This window comes from Nomascus leucogenys, chromosome 7b, assembly GCF_006542625.1.
Source record: "Nomascus leucogenys isolate Asia chromosome 7b, Asia_NLE_v1, whole genome shotgun sequence".
NCBI lineage: Eukaryota > Metazoa > Chordata > Mammalia > Primates > Hylobatidae > Nomascus > Nomascus leucogenys.
Window position 1 is genome coordinate 15,201,151 of NC_044387.1, and position 14,719 is coordinate 15,215,869.

The window sequence follows — 14,719 nt, forward strand, 5'->3', positions numbered from 1 at the left end:
GAAGGCTTTGCAGAAGCTGGAGCTCAGGGAAAAGAGCTTGACATTTACTGAACTCCTGCACACATGACGTGGATGTGATCGCTTCCACTTCACTCTAACCCACATGAAGGAGGAGAACTCCCATTTCATAGTCGAAGAGACAGGCTCTGAGAAGTGCAGCTGCACCATGGCCCACCTCCAGACAATAGCACTGCAAGGGCTCAGACCCAGCTTTGACAGCAAAGCCTCTCCTCTTTGGATCACGGATCTCTGCACTCCACATTTTGACAATCTGTTCACATTTCCTCCTTGTAGACACCTCCACTCTGTGCCTTCTGAGTTATTTTACCTTGACCTTGTCTTGTACCTGGCAGAGCTTGTGTTAAACAACTATTCTGCAAATAGACCCGTGGTTATTGCCAGCAACTATTCTAGATGTTGAGGATTCGGTGGCAGACAAAACAAAATCTCTGCTATGGCGGAGTTTCCTTGCTAGAGGGGAAGACAGAAAGCAGCAAAAAAAAGAATCTAATGAGGGCAAACTCTCGCTGTGTGCTGGGCACCATTCTAAATCTTTACGTCTTTTTTTTTTTTTTTTTTGAGACAAAGTCTCCTTCTGTCACCCAGGCTGGAGTGCAGTGGCGTGATCTCAGTTCACTGCAACCTCCACCATGTGGGTTCCAGCGATTCTCGTGCCTCAGCCTCTCGAGTAGCTGGGACTACAGGCATGTGCCACCACACCCAGCTAATTTTTGTATTTTTAGTAGAGAGGGGGTTTCACCATGTTGACCAGGCTGGTCTCGAACTCCTGACCTCAAGTGATCCACCCGCCTCAGCCTCCCAAAATGCTGGGATTATAGGCATGAGCCACCACAGCCGGTCAGTCTTCACATCTTTTGACTCCTGTAATCCTCATGATAACCCCATGGGGCAGGTGCTGCTATTTTCTTCATCTTAGGGGTGAGGGTATTGAGGCACAGGGAGGTGAGTGGCCTGCAGCCACCCAGCCAGTAGAAAATAGGTGGGGTTGGAACATAGGCCATCTGGTCCTGGAACCCCTGCTTTTGGCCCTGATGCCACACTCCCTTTCCCTGCAACTGGGGAGTGCTCTGAGGAACGAGCAGGTGGGCACCCAGATGGAGCTGCTCTTCTGGACTTGGAGGGTGGTCAGAGAGAAGACCTCTTTGAGGGGTGTTGTTGAACAGTCTCTCCTTTCTGTCTCGAAGGGATGCAGGGAGTGTCCACTCTTCAAGCACTAGAGTGCTGGGACGTAGCAGTGGTCCATGACCCCAGACACCCAGTGTCCACAGCTCTTTTCTATGCAGCAACATGGAATACAAAGCACCAAGGATTTTCCCGGACAAATAGATCCTTTGAAAAATTCATGTTTTAAATACATGTTCATCTTGCTAACATCTCTTTTCCTCTGTTTCTATGCTTAATAAATACCACTCGGCATTAATTTTGGCCTATTTTAGAGGAAGAATTCTGGTATTGAAAGGAAACTCGTGGGGCAGGAAGCCTGAGCTCTCTGGGCTTGGTCTCTGCTCTGCTCGGGCTCTGGGAAAGAAAGATGGTGACCTCTCTGAGCTCCAGCTTCTCAGAAGGAGGTGAGGATGATGTCATCTCCTTAGGGCTCCGCTTTTTTGGCTGCAGTGCGCTGACGCCATCTCGGCTCACTGCAAGCTCCGCCTCTCGGGTTCACGCCATTCTCCTGCCTCAGCCTCCCAAGTAGCTGGGACTACAGGCACCCACCACCACGCCCGGCTAGTTTTTTGTATTTTTAGTAGAGACGGGGTTTCACCATGTTAGCTAGGATGGTCTCCATCTCCTGACCTCATGATCCGCCTGCCTCGGCCTCCCAAAGTGCTGGGATTACAGGCATGAGCCACCGCGCCCAGCCCAGGACTCTGCTTTTAGGATCTTGTTTACTGGAGAAGTCTGGTGACTGCTGACCTCATGATATATGAGAGTGAATGGTGTCACGTCATAAGAATGTGCAGCTTGAAAGAAACAGGCTTTACTCAAAGTCACAGAACCTCAACCGTCTCCTGCCTTCACAGCCCTCCTGCATATCTGGTTACTGTCCCATCCAGTAACCATAACAGCCCACATCTCATCATAAGCAGCATAGGCTGTGGTTGAGAGAGGTGAGAGGAACAAGTGTCCTGTGTTTGTCTTCAGGCATCTCACCCTGTAAGCGAGGTTCTTCCTGGGGTCCATTGTGATGCTGTTATGGGCAGTATTGGCTGGCAGCAGAATGGTCTGGGGGTTGGTGTGCAGGCCCTGGGTCACACAGAGCTTGGGTCTAATCTTTACCACCTGCCTGGTGTTTAGCCTTGGGGAAGTTATGGAATCCCTCTGAGCCTCAGTTTCCCCATCTCCAAAATGGGGATTGTAATCATGGAGATGCCTAAAATGCATCCAAGAAAGGTTTTGGGGAGAAAAACTGTGGCTTGAGACTAACTTTTGAAAGCTGTTGGTGCAGAGGAGGAAGTTCAAGCTTGGGGAGTGAGAGACTCCCTTGTGAATATACACAGTGAGGAGAGGAGCTAAAAGATACAAGGAAGGAATCTCTATGTTGTACTAATAAACAAGAGAAGTGGAGAAACAGCAGCTTGTGGAGGATGCGGGAAGGGGCAGCCCAGTAATTAGAAGAAGCAGAGGAGTGATGTCTCATTACAGCATAAGTCTTGTTTACATGCCTGTCTTTATTAGCTTTAATGTCTTAAAGCATTGCCTTAGTCATCTCCGTATCCTCCACATCTGAAGTGTCCAAAACACAGTAGATGCTCAGCATTCTTTGGGCTATGTCTCTCTACATTCTTTGGCCTATCGCTCTGCTTGGCTGCTCTGAAGTTTTGTTCCCATTTTCTACCCTGCCTGCTTTGAATGGCCCATAATGCCCTGTTTCAGGTTTTGAACAGTGACTCTCCTCAGGGCAGCGTGACAGACATCATGTGTCCTACCATACTGTCTCCCGTGGCAGACATCACCAATTGATCACCGCACTGTGTCCTCTGAGTCTGGTCCTGGATTTAAAATCCTTTTTAACTCTGTGGTTCCATTACCAGCCAGTACCAATCAATAAACACTAGAATTCAAGGTGGCCATCTTTGCTCCAATGTTGTTATTCAAGGGAAGCCAGGTTTCTCTCTGGTTCATCCTGGCTCCTGAGTCTTCTCTAAGTTGGGCCTTACCTAAGCTCATCGCGGCATGGCTCCAGCCATCTGCGAGGTCTGCACTTTGCCCATAGTTTTCTGGCCTAGTTTTTTTCACACCGTGGTGGCTCTTAAAAATATTTTCCTGGCAGCAAATGGGTGTCTTCCTGCTGGGAGGAAAAGGGAAGAAGAATTAGCCGCTTCCCATCTGAGAACTTCCACTGGAATTGATTTATCCCAGCAGAAAGAGCCCGGCATTTTCCTTCCAAATTAATATGCAAATGAGTATAAGCAACACCTCCCACGGGCAGGTTCAGAACACAGCGGTATTATCCCGGAACATTTATTAGCACTATTAATAGAGTTCACTGCCTTCCTCCTCCCCCCTACTTTTATTGCCATTCTAATTATGGACCATGTTGTTTCATTTTCTCCTTTCCTGGTCCTGGTGCAGGCCCACCGTGCTGGTTAGGAAAAATGCTCTGTCAGGCGGGTGGGCTGCCTGGGTAGGGGGCCGCATTCTTCGTGGGTGTCGTCTCATTCCATAACATTGCTCTCCTTGCCTGGTGCCCCCTGTCTGCAGAGGGCACTTTCTTCATGTTTCTGACATCACAGTAACTTGAAGAGGAAGGCTACTGAGATCCGGAAAACCACCCTTGGAGTGGGGGTTACAGCTGAGCAGCCTCTGAAAGAGCTTTGGAGTTTCTCGAGGAAAGGGGCATCCAATGGAGGTGGCACCCCTTTGAGAATCCCAGGACCCTCGGAGTCCTTGCTGGGACAGGCAGTGTTCCTGGCACCCATTTCATTCCCACCATCACCGAACGAGGAAAGGGTGGGATCCCTGTTTACCGGGGAGGAAAGTGAGTCACAGAGATGTTATAACTTCACCTGGGTTGATGGTCTGGCTCCAGACCCTGTGTTTTTAACCAGTTTCCCATGGGGGTGTCCTCCTGGGACCTCACCGTCTCTCTTCCTTTCCTTGGCAAAACAGTCAAGCTCAGCCATTATGCTGTTAAATAACTTGATCAAGGTCCCACGCAAAGTATGTGGCAGTCTGGGTCAAGAACCTGTGGTTTTTCACCAAACAAATTGGCTTCAGTTTCCCCACTGTGACCAGGTTTTGGGAAGCTGATAAAATGGTTTAGAGGTTCCAGACATCGATATGGGCCCATGACTTTTTGCTCAGCTCAAATGGAAAGGCCCTCAGGGGAGGCCTGTATATTCTTTCCACCAGGAAGAGAACACCTCCTGTTTGGAAACTCCCCACCCTCTTTTTAAAATCACAGACAATATATTGGAAAAGAAATGGTTCCTTCTGTTCATTCATTCATCCACCCACCCATTCATCCCGTCAGGTTTCACTCAGTGCTTGTGGCTTCAGAGACGCTGAGCTTGGACATTTTATGCAGCATCACTGCGAGGTCAACTGTCTCTGCCAGGCAGGGGTTGACCTGTCTTTATGTTTCCCAAAGGGCGGTGCAGACCCCAGGCTTTGGGGAGAAATGTGCATGTGCCTGGCTTTGTAGAGGATGCTGCGATTTGCTGTTGGGGCTCAGGAGATCTCGGATGTGAACACGTCTTGTAAATCCCATGGCTGTAGCCAGTGTACAGCCAGGCTGTGCCTGGCAGTGCTTACAGTGTGCTTGTTTGAGGGTTGATGGGCCAAGATGGTTCTGCACAGGAGAAGGCATGGCTTTAGAAGCCAGGCTGGGCTCTACCAGGAAATTTTATTTCAGCCCTCGGCCAAGTCACTCCCTGCTTTGGAGCCCAGTTTTTCCAACCCAAAAGATAAAGTGGTGGTTGTAAATGAGGGTGCCACATTCTTGGGGTTCCCTCTTCTTCCTGAGCTGCTGTTAGGCTCAGGCTGAGCATCCTGATGCCAAGTCCAGAGTCCCCCACTCCTTGCTGCAGCTTCCCTCCTGGCCCATCTGCCCATGCTTCCCTCTCCGTTCAGAGCAGACTTTGCCTGGGTGGTTGTGGAAGGAGCTGGCAGGGTGCTGTTGGTGGGAGCTTGGCTGCCAGGATGCATGGCCGGGTGTGACTGGCTGGGGGAAGGAAAAGATGCTCAAAAGACACCGAGGGGGCAACATTTATTTTGCATGCAGAGTGAAAGGTCACTCTTCCCTTTGACTGATGGGGCTGTTGGGGATGAGGAGTGAGTCTGAGACCAGGGAACTGAAACACTCTGGGTATTGCCATCTCTGCGGGCAACCATCCTTAACAAGACTCCAAGGCCCTTAGGTTGAGATTCAGTTACTTTCTGTAGGGCTGTCATTAGAAACCATGGGTCAGTGGGCACCACGGGCCGTCCTGGGTCACTGCAAAGGAAGGCAGTCAGCCCCTTGTGTCAGCCCCATTGACCAGGGTGGCCTGTTGTTCACAGAGTCTGGGGAAGGCTGTGCTGTATGATGATGAAGTGTGGATGGGAGATTCAGGGGGCTGAGCAGGGGAGGCTAACAGAGCTGGTGGAGTTACCTCCCAGGGCCTTAGCTTTCCCTGAGAAACCCAGGGTGGCTGCATCCTTAGTGGGGTCAGAACCCCCAAAGACTGGAGAACTCACAAGCAGGGTGGGGTCACCAGTTTAGGCTGGGGCACAAAATGTTTCTGGAATGATTTAGGTTGATGCCAAGTGGTGTCCCCAGTCCCCTGGCTCATATGTGAGCCCCTTGCACAGCAGCCAGTTTCTTGAGCACCTACTGTGTGCTGTCATGTGCTAGGCACTCAGCACATGGACTTCTCGTTAACTCTTTTTTTTTTTTTTTTTTTTTTTGAGGTGGAGTCTTGCTCTGTCGCCCAGGCTGGAGTGCAGTGGTACAATCTCGGCTCCCTGCAAGCTCCGCCTCCCGGGTTCATGCCATTCTCCTGCCTCAGCCTCCTGAGTAGCTGGGACTACAGGCGCCTGCCACCACGCCCAGCTAATGTTTTGTATTTTTAGTAGAGACGGGGTTTCGCTATGTTAGCCAGGATGGTCTTGATCTCCAGACCTCGTGATCCACCTTTCTCAGCCTCCCAAAGTGCTGGGATTACAGGCGTGAGCCGCTGTGCCCGTCCTCGTTAACTCTTTACTACAGCCCTATGAGTTAGTTGCTGTTGCTTCTGACCTAATGAATGAGACAACTGAGACTGAGAGAGCTAGAGCACTTACCCAGGCACTTACTCAAAGTCACACAGCTGGTGAGTGAGGATAAAGGTCTCATTTCCCCACCCCTGTGCTCCCGGTCTCATACCACCTCATCTGAATTTCTTGCTGTTTTGCAGACAGAAGGGCTTGGGTTGAGAGGGAGCAAGGTGTGACCCTTCTGGGCAAGTGAGACCATGTGAGAAAATCACAGAGCGGGGCTACACCTGGCATGCTTGGGGTTGGCAGGAAGGCCAGTGAGGACACATAGAGTTTGTGTAGGGAAAGGAGTCAACCTCCACAAAGGCTTAAAAGTGACCATTACACTGGGCACGGTGGCTCACGCCTGTAATCCCAGCACTTTGGGAGGCCGAGGGGGGTGGATCACGAGGTTAGGAGATTGAGACCATCTTGGCTAACATGGTGAAACCCCGTCTCTATGAAAAATACAAAAAATTAGCCAGGCGTGGTGGTGGGCGCCTGTAGTCCCAGCTACTCGGGAGGCCGAGGCACGAGAATGGCGTGAACCCGGGAGGCGGAGCTTGCAGTGAGCCGAGATTGCGCCACTGCACTCCAGCCTGGGAGACAGTGAGACTCTGTCTCAAAAAAAAAAAAAATAACAAGTGACCATTACACATTCACGGGTTACGTTGGCCACCTCCATTTACCTGGGGTCTGTATAAAGACGTGTTCAGGTGCACAGGCTTGGCCTTGAGCAGGGTTCTAATCCTGCCCCGTGGAAGCTGATAACCTCATGTGAGCAACTTGCTCTAGTGCCTCTGTTTCCTCATCTCTAAAAGCGGGCTATGAATGGGGTCTACTTTACAGAGTGGTTGTGAGAGTGAAGTGAACACCCAAGTTGCTTACACAGCACTGCACATTCGATTAGTCAGGGTCTGTACTGTGCCCACTGCTGAAGAGTTTAAATTTCTCTCTGGATCCAGCTCTGTCCGTTTTGTTCAATGTTCCTTTTACGAAGCCACAACATGTCAAATCAAGATGAAAGGGAGGAAAGGCAAGGGAAGACCCCCAGCTGGAAAGGGAGGCAAGGGAAAGGAGGGTCAGTGACTCTCAGGGCATAGTGTGGGGCTGGCAGCCCAAGGGCCAGGCTGTCTAGGGTCAGGGTTGGGGAATGTCAGTGCGGGGGCCATGGCCTGCCAGCCCATCTTCCAAATCTCTCTGGCATTTTAGTTTCCTCCAAGGACTGACGTCCCATGGCTGCTCCAGGCAGTAGGAAACTCTATTTCCTCCTCTGTTCACATCATTTCTCTTCTTGGCATAAAGGGGTCATAAAAGGGTTTATGGTGGCTTTTTCTTTTAGCCCTGCCGTGAGCTGGCTACATGACTTTGGGGGCAGCACTCTTCTTCTCTGAGCTTCAGTTTCCATGGGTGTAAAATGGGTGGTTTGGATTAGAACTGACTGTTTTCACACTGCCCTCCACAGAACCCTCAGACCCCCACCCCCACCCACTGTTGGGCGAGGAGAAGGGGTTGAGGAGGCAGGGTTCTCCCAACTCCTCTTTGTATGGTTCCATGGCGTAAAACGCAGTGGGTAATCTTTGTGTAGATGTAGCCTGTTCATCATAGATGCTCATGAACTAGAGCGCCCACCCCATGGTCCTGAGGTAGACGAAGGGGGAAAAACTTCACTTGGGCAGAACTTGAGAGAGAAGAACATCCCACAGAAGGCTGGGTAGAGCCCAGCTCCAATCCCACCTCTAAGACAAGCCTTCTCTGATTCTCTTACAGCATTTGTCTTTCCACCAAGGGGACAATAGATGTAATAAATAATACCTATGCAGCACTTACTTTGCTCCATGCGCTGTTCTGTTTTTCGCATCTTGATGCTATTTGTAGCACCCCCATGAGGAAAATGAAACTATTAGCTCCTTTTTAGAGATGAGCAACCCAAGGCTCACAGAGAGGTGAAAGGTCTGACCCAGGGTCCTGCAGTAGAAATGGCAGAGTGAACATCTGACCCTAGGCAGCTGGACTCTAAGGTCCAGGCTTTTAACTTCCATCCCTTGCTGCTCATCACCACAGTCTGCCCCCATCTCAAATTTAAAAGTCATAAGCTGCATCATTTAGGGACTGCAGATAGTGGAAACTGACCGTGGCTGCTGGATTGGCTTATAGGGCTGCCATGACAAAGTACCACAGACTAGAGGGCTTCAACAATACTGATTAATTTTCTCATGGTTCTGGAGGCTAGAAGTCCAAGGCCAAAGTGTTGGCAGGGTTGGTCATATTTGGAGGTACTGAGGGTTAGGACCTCAACATATAAATTGTGGGGGGAGATATAGTTCAACTCAAAACAGTTGCCTCAAGCACAAAGGGAATTGTTGGAAAGATATTAGGGAAGGGTATCAGATAAACATGAGGTAGCTAAACCCACAGCATCGGTGGTACCCATGACACCAACTAAACTGTGGGAACAGCCTGGAGGGCTTGCAACACTGGCCCTGTGTTGACTGTGATGCCTCGTCAGCCCTTTGAGAGAGAAAGAGAGAAAAAGAAACAGAGAGAGAGAGAGAGAGAGAGAGAGAGAGAGAGATAAGAGAAAGAAAGACAGAGACTAGCTGAATGTGAATCATATATTTGGGCCCCTGAAGATGCCAGGGCTGAGAAGCTGAGGATGAGTCCTTCGGATTTCTATGGGGTCAGGTGGGTGCTATTGCTTGCTAACACTGCCAGTCATGGGGGCACACCCAGAAAGGATGGGAAAATGCTATTATCAACAAGAGTTAGTTCTGACCCCCTTCATTTCTTCTGCCCTTCCAACCCCCAAATCAACATTTGTCTCTGCTATATGCTTATTTGTCTTCCAAGCCAAGCTCTGTGTTCCTTAAAACATCGGCTTGTGGATCAGGTGTGTGACACATGGCAGGTGGTATCAGACTTATTTATTGAGTGCTTACTGTGTTTTAGGCGTTGTGTTATGTGTTCAAAATTTCTAATTTCACTTAATATGGTGGCTCTGTAAGGAGATATTGATACATGCAAAATACCTGATTGCTATTGTTTGAATATATTTATACATGTCCCCCCTTCCAGGTTCATATGTTAAAAATCACTAGTGCAGTGGTATTAAGAGGTGGGACCCTGGCTGGGTGCGGTGGCTCATGCCTGTAATCCCAGCACTTTGGGAGGCTGAGGCAGGTGGATCACAAGGTCAGGAGATTGAGACCATCCTGGCTAACACGGTGAAACCCCGTCTCTACTAAAAATACAAAACATTAACCAGGCATGGTGGTGGGTGCCTGTAGTCCCAGCTACTCGGGAGACTGAGGCAGGAGAGTGGCGTGAACCCAGGAGGCAGAGCTTGCAGTGAGCTGAGATCGCGCCACTGCACTCTGGCCTGGGCGACAGAGTGAGACTCTCTCAAAAAAAAAAAAAAAAAAAAAAAAGAGTTGAGGCCTTTAGCAGATGATTAGTTCATGAATGCTGAGCCCTTACAAAAGAGCTTTTTAGCCTCTTTCACCATGTAAGGATGCAGCAAGAAGGCACCACCCTTGAAGCAGAAAGTTAGCCCTTACCAGTCAGTGAATCTGCTGGTGCCTAGATCTTGGACTTCTCAGTCTCCAGAACTGTGAGCAATAAAACCTTTATTGTTTATAAATTACCCAGTGTAATATATTTTGTTATAGCAACAGAAGTGGAATAAGACACTAAGCGTAGATTGATTAGGTCATTCTTCCAAGGTCCTACCACTGGTATATGAACTCATTCATTCAGTCAGTCAACAGATATTTAGTGAGTACCTACTATGTGCTAGGCTTGATGCTTTGGAACACAACAGTCTCAAGCCAGACATGGTCTCTGTCATTATGAGATCAGAGGCCAGCAGAGAGGAAGGAATTCCAATTCCTAATGATTCCAAAACCCAGGGCTTTATCGATTGTTTTAGAATGACTTCTAAGAGAGCGGAACAATTTTCAGATGCAGTATTTTAATTTTAATTTCCATCTGGAGGGGTGATATAGCATAGTAGTTAAGAACAGACTCTGAATCTTGATACTGTGGATTCAAATCCCAGCTCTACTATTTACTACTAATAACAGAGAATTAAGGGAGGTAATTTATATAGCATTTCAATTGGAGAAATGTAAGAATCACCAAGAAAGGGCTCTATCTCAGGTACCTAAAACAGTGCCTGGCATATAGTAAGTGCTCAAAAAATGTGTGTCGAATGAATGAATCCATAAATTACCCATGTGGGTCTACTGAATTCAACACTTAAAGAAAATGACACCTCCTTATCTGGCTTGCAGAGGCTGCCTGCCCCCTCAGTATTTCATTTCTGGCATCAGAGAAGACTTTCAGTGTTTGAACCTTGTTCTTCTTGGGATGGGTGTGGCTGATGACAGATGTCATATTCATAGCTTCTTGAGGATCACGCCTCATTCTTTTAAGTTCTGCTCCAAGGCTCCTACATGGTAGCAAGGATGAAGGAGGAGCTGATTCTCAGAGTTTCATCTGAACAGGATGGATTTTGTGTATCCTTCTGCAGCCATGACCTCTGATTACAGCTCAAGCCTTTCCGAACCCTCCCCCTCCTCTGCTGCCAGTTCTATTCAACAGAGCACACTTTGCCTTCTCTGCTTTCTCTCCCACGGGATGGTTGTATCAGGAAGTAGGGACTTGTTTCTTATAGAATCCCTTACTTCTAAGACCCACTCAGAGGAAAGAAGGCTTAATTACTATCGACTCTGTACTTTATTTTACTCTGGGAGACAAAGTTTAATAACACTTAGGAATTAGGACAGATATTTTTCCCAGGTCGGGTTCTGCTGACCAGCACAGAGCTTTCTCCGATTCATCACATCTTCTAAATCAAAGCAACTAAGTATGACTTTTACTTTCTTTGTTTTCTAGGAAGAGATAATCTCAAACAACAGTATATGACTCAAACTTTCCTCTTCTCCTCCTCCCATAAGGTAATTAAACAGTTAAATCCTGGGGCTGCCTGTGGCCCTGTCTCAATACAGTGTCTCACTCAAAAAAAAAAAACCCCTTTCCAAAAGGAAACCAACAGTGCTTCATTTCTCACCTGGTCTCTCAGTGGAATGCCGAAGAACAGAATCTTTATTTATTTATCCCTTTGAAAGAAGATTTAATAACTACTGATTATAAGATGAATCATTTTTTTTTTTTTTGTCGCCAGGCTGGAGTGCAGTGTCGCGATCTTGGCTCCCTGCAACATCCGCCTCCCAAGTTTAAGCGATTCTCCTGTCTCAACCTCCTGAGTAGCTGGAACTACAGGCGTGTACCACCACACCCAGCTAATTTTTGTATTTTTAGTAGAGATGGGGTTTCACCATGTTGGCCAGGATAGTCTCAATCTCCTGACCTCGTGATTCGCCTGTCTTGGCCTCGTGATTCGCCTGTCTTGGCTTCCCAAAGTGCTGGGATTACAGGCGTGAGCCACTGTGCCCGGACGAATCATTATTTTTTTGTGGCACCAAGGAAGGAAAACATTCTGCCAATTTAATTATCTTGTACCATCCACTGTAAAATGCAGCCGTATTTCAGAGTTGTTAAAATGTGAAAAAATGTATGTCTTAGATTCACTGCAAAATAGTAGTGCGTAGCATAACAACCACCACTACCACAACCACAACCACAACCACAACAAAAAATAGTGTAGAGGAGCCTAAGACGGAGAAGCTCACTTGGCCATTCACTTCCCTAGTCCTGGACATCAGGGACAATGACAGAAAAAAATCACTTCTTGTTGTTTCATCTGTATCACTAATTAACCTTTTCTTCTTTCATTTCTTAACAGTTTATTTTCTTAAAATATATAATATTTTAATTTGAAAGACTCAATATATGACAGATATAGCTTTATCTCCCCTTTCCCCTTTTCTCCCAGAGGGAATCACTGTTTTGAATTTGGTGACATACATTACTCTCATGTATGTTTTCTAATTTTTATGATGGATGTTTGTATCCGTATCAACAAAACTTTACCAACTTTTTTTCTTTTTCTATTTTTTTTTTTTTTGAGACAGGGTTACTCTGTCACTCAGCTTAGAGTGCAATGGCACAATCTTGGCCCAATGCAACCTCTGCCTTCCAAATTCCAGCCATCCTCCCACCTCAGCCTCCTGAGTAGCTGGGACTACAGGCACGTGCCACCATGCCTGGCTAATTTTTTTTTTTGTATTTTTTAGAGACAGGGTTTCGCCATGTTGCCCAGACTCAAACTCCTGGACTCAAGCGATGTGCCTGCCTTGGCCTTCCAAAGTGCTGGGGTTACAGGTGCGAGCCACTGTGTCTGGCTGGTGTATTCTTAAAATACAAAAACATTCTGAAGATCCTCTCTCTTGAATGCTGCTTCTCTCTCTCCCGAATGCTGCTTCTCTCTCTCAGTATTTTCATGGAGATGGTGGCTGCTTCACTCACCCCCAGATATCTTTGCCTCCCCTTACCTCCCACCTCCCTCCTTCACATTCTTCCAGACGCTCAATCTGCCTGCTTTCTGTTTCCTCTTTCTCGGCTTATTGTGTAGATCAGGTTGGCAAACTTCTTCCTTAAAGGACCAGTGAGTAAACATTTTAGGCTTTGGGGGCCACGTGGTCTCTGTAGCAACTACTCAGCTTTGTCACTGTAGCCTCAAAGCAGCCACAGATAATATTTAAATTAGCGGGCGTGACCATGTTCCATTAAAACTTTATTCGTGTACACTGAAATTTGAAATTTATGTAATTTTCATGCCATGAAATAGTACTTTGTTTTGATTTTGTTTCAACCATTGAAAAATCTAAATATCTGCCGGGTGCAGTGGCTCACACCTGTAATCCCAGCACTTTGGGAGGCTGAGGTGGGCAGATCACTTGAGGTCAGGAGTTCGAGACCAGCCTGGCCAACATGGTGAAACCCCATCCCTGCTAAAAATAGAAAAATTAGCTGGTCATGATGGCAGGTGCCTGTAATCCAAGCTACTTGGGAGGCAGAGGCAGGACAATTGCTTGAACCCGGGAGGTGGAGGTTGCAGTGAGCTGAGATTGCACCATGGCACTCCAGCCTGGGCAACAGAGCAAAACTCTGTCACAAAAAAATAAAATAAAATAAAAATAAAATTAAATTAAATTTAAAAAAAGGTAAAAATCTAAATACCATTCTTAGCTCAGGTCAAGGGCTGTATTTGGCCCACGGGCCATAGTTTGACAATCCTTTATCTAGATTATTATAGCCTCTCACGGGTCCTTAAATTCTCTCTGTCTCACCCATTATCCTAAATTCTCCCCAGCAAAGGAGCGATGTAGGCTGAGATTACAGGCAAGAATCCCCTGCTTTTAGCATCTGAGGGGAGAGGACTACAGGAATACTCACACATTTATAATATTATATCTGCTACACTAAAGGGGTGTCACACATTCTCTCTGTCTCTCTGTCTCTCTCTCTCTCTCTCTCTCTCTCACACACACCACACACACACACACACACACACACACATTTTAAGGGATTCCTTTAAAAGTCTTCCATACCACATGACTCCATTTGACCAGGAGTGATTTCCTTCCAGCCCGGCTGCTCCTTCTTTATCTTCCTGGCTCCCACCCGCTCTCCTTGCACTGCTGGTAACTCTCCATCGGCCAGCACTTGGATTCAGGCTGGAGAGCAATAGGCAGGAATTAATTTAAAGAGAAAAGGATTCTGAGTCAGCAAATGTTTGCTCAGCAACTCCTGTGGGTTCAACATCTGGCTAGTTTGTTTTATTCCTCTTACCATCTTCACAACCAAGTGAGGAAACTGAGGCTCAGTGAGGACGAGGACTGCTCAAAGAGAGAAGAGCCAGTGATGGAGCTTACAAAATCCACATCCTGTCTCCTCTTGGGAGCTCTGATGGCCTTGCCAAAGGTATTGACTCCTAGGAAAGTTGAGTGCACGCATTGGTAGATTGGTCGGCATAACGAGACAGTAGAAAGCAGGAGCAAGAGCCCTGGGCGGGGAGACAGGTGCCTGCATTTTGCTCCTGTCTCCTCCTCCAAGAGTCTGTGCTGTTTTGGGCAGGTCTCTTGCCTTTTCTGGGGATTGGGCCATGTAGTTGGATGGTGTGATATTGCCCAGTTTTACTCTAGGACTGGGAGCAAGACTTTCCCTTCTACACCTGCTCTGGGTGTCAAGAGCTTTGCCTTTTATTTTGAAGGGGCTTACTAAAACACAGGGCCATTGGAAAGTGGGATTTCCATGTCGGAAAATCTGGATAGGCTTAGCAAAGCCTATCCTGCTGCTGGATAGTCCATGGGGGACCTGGGCTGCTAGGTAGGACTTGATTCAAGTGCTGTCCTTGCTTGAACGATGAGGTGTAGTCTGGGGTGTTGACCAGACTCCTACATGGCTCCGTGCTGCTGGGCACAAGGAGCATAGGAGACCCATCCCAGGCTGCCTGGGTGCCCTCCACGTGGTCTTGGTTCTTTGATCTTCTTCTTGGCCACAGCTCACATCTCCTTCT